At 42.8% G+C, this 6,783-nt stretch overlaps 1 pseudogene; it reads right to left on the bottom strand.

The window, feature by feature from the left end:
• Positions 1-1,831: 1,831 nt before the first annotated feature.
• On the bottom strand, positions 1,832-5,820 carry LOC119271715 (annotated as a pseudogene).
• Positions 5,821-6,783: the final 963 nt, after the last annotated feature.

Below are 6,783 nucleotides of genomic sequence, written 5' to 3'. Positions count from 1 at the left end.
GGTAGAGATTGAGCTGCCAGAGGACGTCGTCACTTCGTTCGGGGAGAAGATTTTTTTGTAGCTTTGCCTTTCACCTTGGCCTCTATGCTTGTGAGCATGCTGCATTGCAAGCCTGTCAAATTTTAGTACCCACGCCATCAAGGTGTTTTTACATTTTTTTATCACTCGGGCTGCTCATGATTGAGTGATTTTATTTTCTTCCCTTCGTTTCACTCCTAGGAACATCAGGTCATTGCTTTATGTGTCTGGTTTATGCGTTGGTTGGAGTGGTCATCATCATGACTTGGGCCTTGGCCAGTTAACTCATAAAAAAGAAAAAAAAGAGAAAGAAAGAAAGAAAAGAAACGCCGAAACACTGGAATAGAAAAGAAAGTATGTCTGAAAGGCGCATGCCTCATTCTGTCACTGGTGCAGAACCATCCTACGCGAACGGTTTAAACCTGCGAACTTTTCAAAATAATTATTTTGTCTTAAATTCACAGATATTTTTCAAATTTGTATTTTCTAAAACTTTCTGGAATTTTAAAACTTATCAACATTTTTTCAAACCCATGATTTTTTATAATCCATGAACGTTTTCAAAATTTGTGAACATTTTTAATTCATTTTTTAAAATCCATGAACGTTGTTTAAATCCTCGGGAATTTTTCAAATCGATGAATGTTTTTCAAATTCATGAACATTTTTCTAACTCACAAACTTTTTTCATATTTGCAAACAAGTCAGGGCTGAGTTTTCCCTAAAAGATCAATGGTAATTCATGACTGATTAGATAGTCAGCGGTCGCTGGTCCACCAGTCAACCGATTAACCAAATGTAACTGGGTCGGCCCTTAGCGTGCATACGTGAGCCGAATGCGTTGTATATGAGCATTCTTTTTGGAGTGGATACATGCTCTTGTGGATTACATTTAGATTTGAATGGAAGCCCATTTTTTGATGATATTGCTCCAGGAAAAATAGATAGTCCTGGTTTAACGAAAAACTTGAGGAACTGGTAACATGTTTCTGATATGGGAATTGTTTATTTCTGATGGAAGGAAACTTGAGGTTAAGAAACCACAGCCAATGAGCTTGACAATGTTATTCGTAGATTCCCCGAGTGTTCCTCTTTAGCAGAGTCAACCAAAAAATAGTGTTACTAGTAAATTTTAGCTGATTTACCGGGAGGATTATTATTATTTTTTGCTTTGTTGCATAGGTATTTCACTAGACATTACACGATCCAGGAAGCAAAAAGCCAAAATAGAATGAGAGGGGATATGTTGGCCCTGTTTGGTTCGGCTGTGGATTTCTAAAAGCAGCTATGAAAAATTTGTTGTGGAAAAACAACTGTGGAAAATCTGATGTGAAAAAGATGTAGGTCATTTGGCAAACCAGCTGATACAGCTTTTTCAGATTCTGGCCCGCGGCGAAATCAGATTTTGAAAAGTACGTCCTGGTCTGCTTCCGCTTTTGGTTCATATTTTGGCAGCGAATTTCTGGAATCGGATTCTGCTGGGTTTGCCTTTTGGTTCAGATTCTGCTGCGCGGCAACGGAATCCGTCGATAAAAACTGAACCAAACAGGGCCATTGTCTGGCTTGTTTTAGCTGCGAGTCATGCGAAATGGTCTAATGCGTGGGGGGCTTTTTTGACTGTGGCCCAAATTAAAATCAGACAAAGATGGGCAAGAATCAGACAAACATTTCACACATATAGAGCACGAGTTACAAAATGACACGAGACAAGTTCGACTTACCCAAAGGAAAAACAGCTGAACAACACGTGAACAACAGTACTGTTCACTTATTCAGACAGGCACACGTATGGAGATAAAAACCTTGACATGAGTTAGTTGATGGGCAGAGGCTCACCGTTCCATTCCTTGAGAACCTCAAGCATGGGGTCGATGAGCTTTCCTTGGCTGATCCCCACGAACACCTTGTCACACTCTTCGCCGGGCACGAGAAGCTTCTCCCCGGTCAGAAACACGCATCCGAGTTCCTCACGAACAAAACGGTAGAGTGGGAACGACCTGCTCCCCATGATCATGTTTGAGATGGGTGCAGTGCCCTTCTCCATGGCCACACGCGCCGCCTCGACCTCCCATGGCAGCGCTATCACGAGCTCCTCCTCTAGCTTACTGATCTTGCACAACACCTCATCGTCGATGCTCCTGCTAGCAAGAGCGTGCTCGAGGAGCACGCAATGCAGCTTGTGCATCAGGGGGTAGTTGGCGCTGCATGGGTCGTCGGCATAGCGGAAAACGTCCACGCGGTCAATGGCGGCCGCAAGCTTCTTCTCAACACTGGTGACGTCGACCACCTTCTTGGCAGCTTGTGCCACACATATGTTGACGGAGATCTTGATGTTTTCCTCCAGGCGGCGGAGGTCGACGGCCTGGCAAAGTGCCACCAGGTACGTCGAGGACATGAGCTTCAACATCTCCACCGCCTCTGCAGTCTTCCTGGCTGAGACAAGGCCGAGTGAGTTCACCCCCTGGTTGTGCTGCTCCGCGCTTTCGACATGGGTTGTCACCGGGTTGGCAAGGTATTGGAGCTCCGAGCAGTAGGCAGCCATGGCGATCTCAATGCCTTTGAGACCATAGTCTAAGCTTGAGTCGCGGCTTCCAGCTAGGTTTGACGTCAGGCCATTATTATAGAACTCATTTACGAGCTCGGAGAACTGCGCGAACATGAGCTTCCCAATGCTGGCAATGGCAAGGCGGGTGTTGTCCATAGATATGCCGATGGGTGTTCCCTGGAAGTTACCGCCATGGAGTGCAATGCCATGATGGACGTCAATAACTGGATTATCACTCATGGAGTTCACCTCACGCTCAATACACTTGGTAGCAGCCCGAATGACCTCAATCTGCGGGCCAAGCCACTGTGGCGCGGTGCGGATCGCATATCTGTCCTGCTTCGGCTTCAGGTGTGGGTCCATGTCGTTCACCATCTTGCCGTGGACCATGAACGGGCTGCCATCCAGAATGTGCTCCATGATAGCCGCAGCCTCGATCGTGCCGGGGTGATGTTTCAGCTTGTGGATTAGATGGTCGGCAAACTCTGATTTACCATATATTACCTCACAAAACATCGCGGACAAAACCTCAGATAGGATGGCGAAGATGTTGCAATCGAACAACACCATGGCCGCAAGGGCGGCGGCCGCAGCCGTGCCATTTACAATGGCCAGCCCCTCCTTGGGGTTCAGATTGAAGAAGCCACCATCTATCCCGGCGATCTTGAATGCCTCGGCGGCATCCACCTTCCTACCATCGTGGGTAAATGCTTGTGCGTTGGGGCCTCCGGTAAGGACACCGACGATGTAAGCAAGCGGGACCACGTCACCACTCGCGGTGATGCTGCCTCGGAGGGGAATCCTCGGGTGCACTCCTTTGTTGATGAACTTTGTGATGGCCTCAAGGATCTCGAAACGTATGCCGGAGAAGCCCTGGTCAATGACGGCCGGCCAACAGACTAATTTTTTTGATACATACATATGGACCCGTCTTTTATAAACATTGTTAAGTTTCAACAAATTTAGCCTTGCCAACTTTCGTTAAGAAAATATGATAACGTACGAGCTGTGCAAAAAAAAAGAGGTATGGATGAAGTTGCTATATACTATGATATATTTGAAATAAATAACTTGTTCCTTTTTATAAATTTCACACAGCTCACATATTATCATATTCTTTTACAGAAGGTCACGTGGATAAGTTTGTATCCATATTACTTGCATAACTGTTACGGAATACTCCCTATGTCCGGAATTATTTGTCGCAGAAATGGATGTATGTAGACATATTTTATTTCTAAATAAATTCTTTGTTATCCATTTTCACGACAAATAATTCAGGGCGGACAGAGTAATTGAGAACATAAAGTTAGGAAATTGGGTTCGTATAGGACCAAAATCATTCTATCACTTTCCGTACTACTACGAGATAGTTAAACAATTTCAGTGTGGTGGTGGCAAGCTATATACATGCAAAGTTAAACATGAACAAAATAGGATAGCAGATCGGTTGGCATTGTATAGCCATACGGAGAGTACTACTGCTGTATGGTTAGGTAGAGGACCACCGTGTATTAAGAAAATTTTGCCTCTCAATTGTAACCCTATGATCCTGAAATAAAAATCTTTTACCCTCGCAAAAAAAAGGATGCCAAGTGTCTGCGTGTCGGCTTGTGTTCTCAACTAAATTAGCAAGATGTTGAGATATAAAATATTGTGCAGGCGTACTAGTGACTATGAATCTTAGTGACGCATATTCTCCTACTATGATAAATACTCCATCTATTCAATGATATACCATATATGCAATTGTATTCATGTTAGAATATATTTTCCTATCATATACATTTGCTATTGGAAGTGTTCATATTTTTCTATACAAACTTGGTTAAGTTTTACAAAATTTTATTTAGACCTAATTTAATTTGCACTATATTATAGAACATAAGGAATACTGAAAAGAATATGTATCTTCTACTAGCTAGTCGACAAAAAACAAACCTGAGTTGGTTTACAGGAAATAGAAAGACTACAATAGTCCTCAATTTGAATCCTACATTCTTTTTAATCTCTAATTACATCATGTAGTGAGAGATATTTAAAAAGTACATTCCAATAATAGAAAGTGTGGTTATGCACATCTATACGTTACATCTCCAATTATGATTTTTTTACTAAATTCATTGTACCACATCTTGCGGCGTTAGAAGATTTTTTTAACCATTTTATGTACATATTTCCCACATAAATACTTAAAATTGAATATATGATCTTTTCATGCATATATATTTCAAACAATTTTCACAAGCCAATTAATAATTAACACTATTTCTTCTACTATAACGTACTTGCCAAAGAAAAGAAAAACGTACTACTTTGAGGTCAAGCAAAGATTGAACAACACAAACATACATTTTAGACTTTTTCCTTATTTGCTTGCTACTCCCTTCTATTAGTAGCAGCGCGACCGTCGGAAGTCTTCTTTTGCTTGCGAGCTGAAATGAGCTATGATGAACAGTAAATTTCAAAATATATTTAATAAAAAAATCTGTTTTTTTTTTCATGAAAGACTCTGAGCAAATATTTTGGGTGCTTGCACAATTTCATTGTGGAATGGCATTCGTGAAAGTTGTGGCAGAAAATCAGCACCTCAAAATGCTTACAAGAATATCATTTTTGGAGCATCGATGTTTTTTTGCCATGACATCCACGAATGTTATTTCATGGTGTAACTTTATAAGCGCTCAAAACATTTGTTAGTGTATCAGAAAAAAAAGGATTTTTAAATACTTTATCAAAATTTTCATATTTTACTTTCATCCGAACTATTTGAGCTGGAGCTAAGAAACATCACGTCCCCACTGCAGTCCCTGTTAGCGGTTTCTTCTGCCAGAATTGCAAGAATACTCAAATATTCTCATGATGTTGAGATGTAAAATTATACTAGGCATCACCTGACGAGCTCAACTTGGAGGCCGTGCCCATCTTTGGTGCGACGGTGGGAGGTGCCACCGAAGCCAGTAGTGACGCCGTAGATGTCGCCGCCGTTGGCCACGGAGTCCAGGATCCACTCGCTGCAGGCCTTGACGCGGGCGCGTGCCTCATCGGCGAGCTCGACGGTGACGCTGGACACATCCTTGGCCTGGGCGACGGCAGCCACCTGGCCGACGCTGAGGCCGGCGCCCACGATCCTGACGACAGGCTCGCGGAACAGCGCCACCATGCTTGACCTCGTCGAGGTGGCTGCCGGTGAGCTCGGCCGCCGCCGCACCCCAGAAAAGTGGGTCCTTCTCAGCGACGAGCCCGTTGTTCGCCATTGCTTGTTGCTAGGACTGTGGTGGTTGATCGGTTGAGGGTAGTGGATGATGAACCGAGCTCTTCTCTTGGAAGGAACTATGGCAGATGGTATGCTTAAATAATGGTGGGACTGTATGGGTTGCATCACCGTCGACCTCCGAGATGACGGTGCATTAACCATTGTTTCCTCCGAGGTGCAAGGAATCAAAGGCATCTGAAAGAACACTGCTAGGTGGTTGCCGCCTGACTGATTGTCTTAGCGCTAGATGCTGTACATAACTTTCTTTCCCGAGATTAAGTTCTTTTCAGCCTTCTTGGCTCTTCTCTAGGTTTGGCATATAGTGGGTTTTCACTTTGCATTATTTTGGAATGGCCTAGTTGGAGGCTTGGACCAACGGAGAGATTTAGCACCCATGCCTGTAAAAGCTAGGCGGAAGAGTTTGCTGTGTGTCGATCAGCAGGGACTCGTACGTGTTATTATGGGTCGGTTGTGACCTCTATGAAAGCTATACAGGAGATATGGCCAATCTTACACAAACCAATAACCAGCATTACCACAACCACACATACGGAATACAAACCATACAAAGTATTTCAAGAACCCCTTTCATTCACAACTTATCAAAGTTGAGATTACGCCTAAATGCTTCTTGCTGCCGTACTGTCAATGGTTTTGTAAACCTACAACTTGATCTCTTGTGGGTATAAAAGGAATGTTGAGCAACTTGTTTGCTACTCTTTCTCTGACAAAGTGGTAATCCAATTCAATATGTTTATTACCTGCATGAGACACGCTTTAGGTTGAATAATACTCCCTCCGTTCCATAATATAGTCCGTAATTTTTTTTAGAAAAATCAAACTTTGCAAACTTTGACCGAGTTTATAGAGAAAACATGAAACTACATCTTATGATGAATTTGATGATATATGTTTGTTTGGCATTCTAGATGTAAATGTTTTTCTCTACAAATTTGTTCAAAGT

Source organism: Triticum dicoccoides, chromosome 3A (genome assembly GCF_002162155.2).
Source record: "Triticum dicoccoides isolate Atlit2015 ecotype Zavitan chromosome 3A, WEW_v2.0, whole genome shotgun sequence".
Lineage (NCBI taxonomy): Eukaryota > Viridiplantae > Streptophyta > Magnoliopsida > Poales > Poaceae > Triticum > Triticum dicoccoides.
This window is presented reverse-complemented; position numbering and strand designations above follow the sequence as displayed.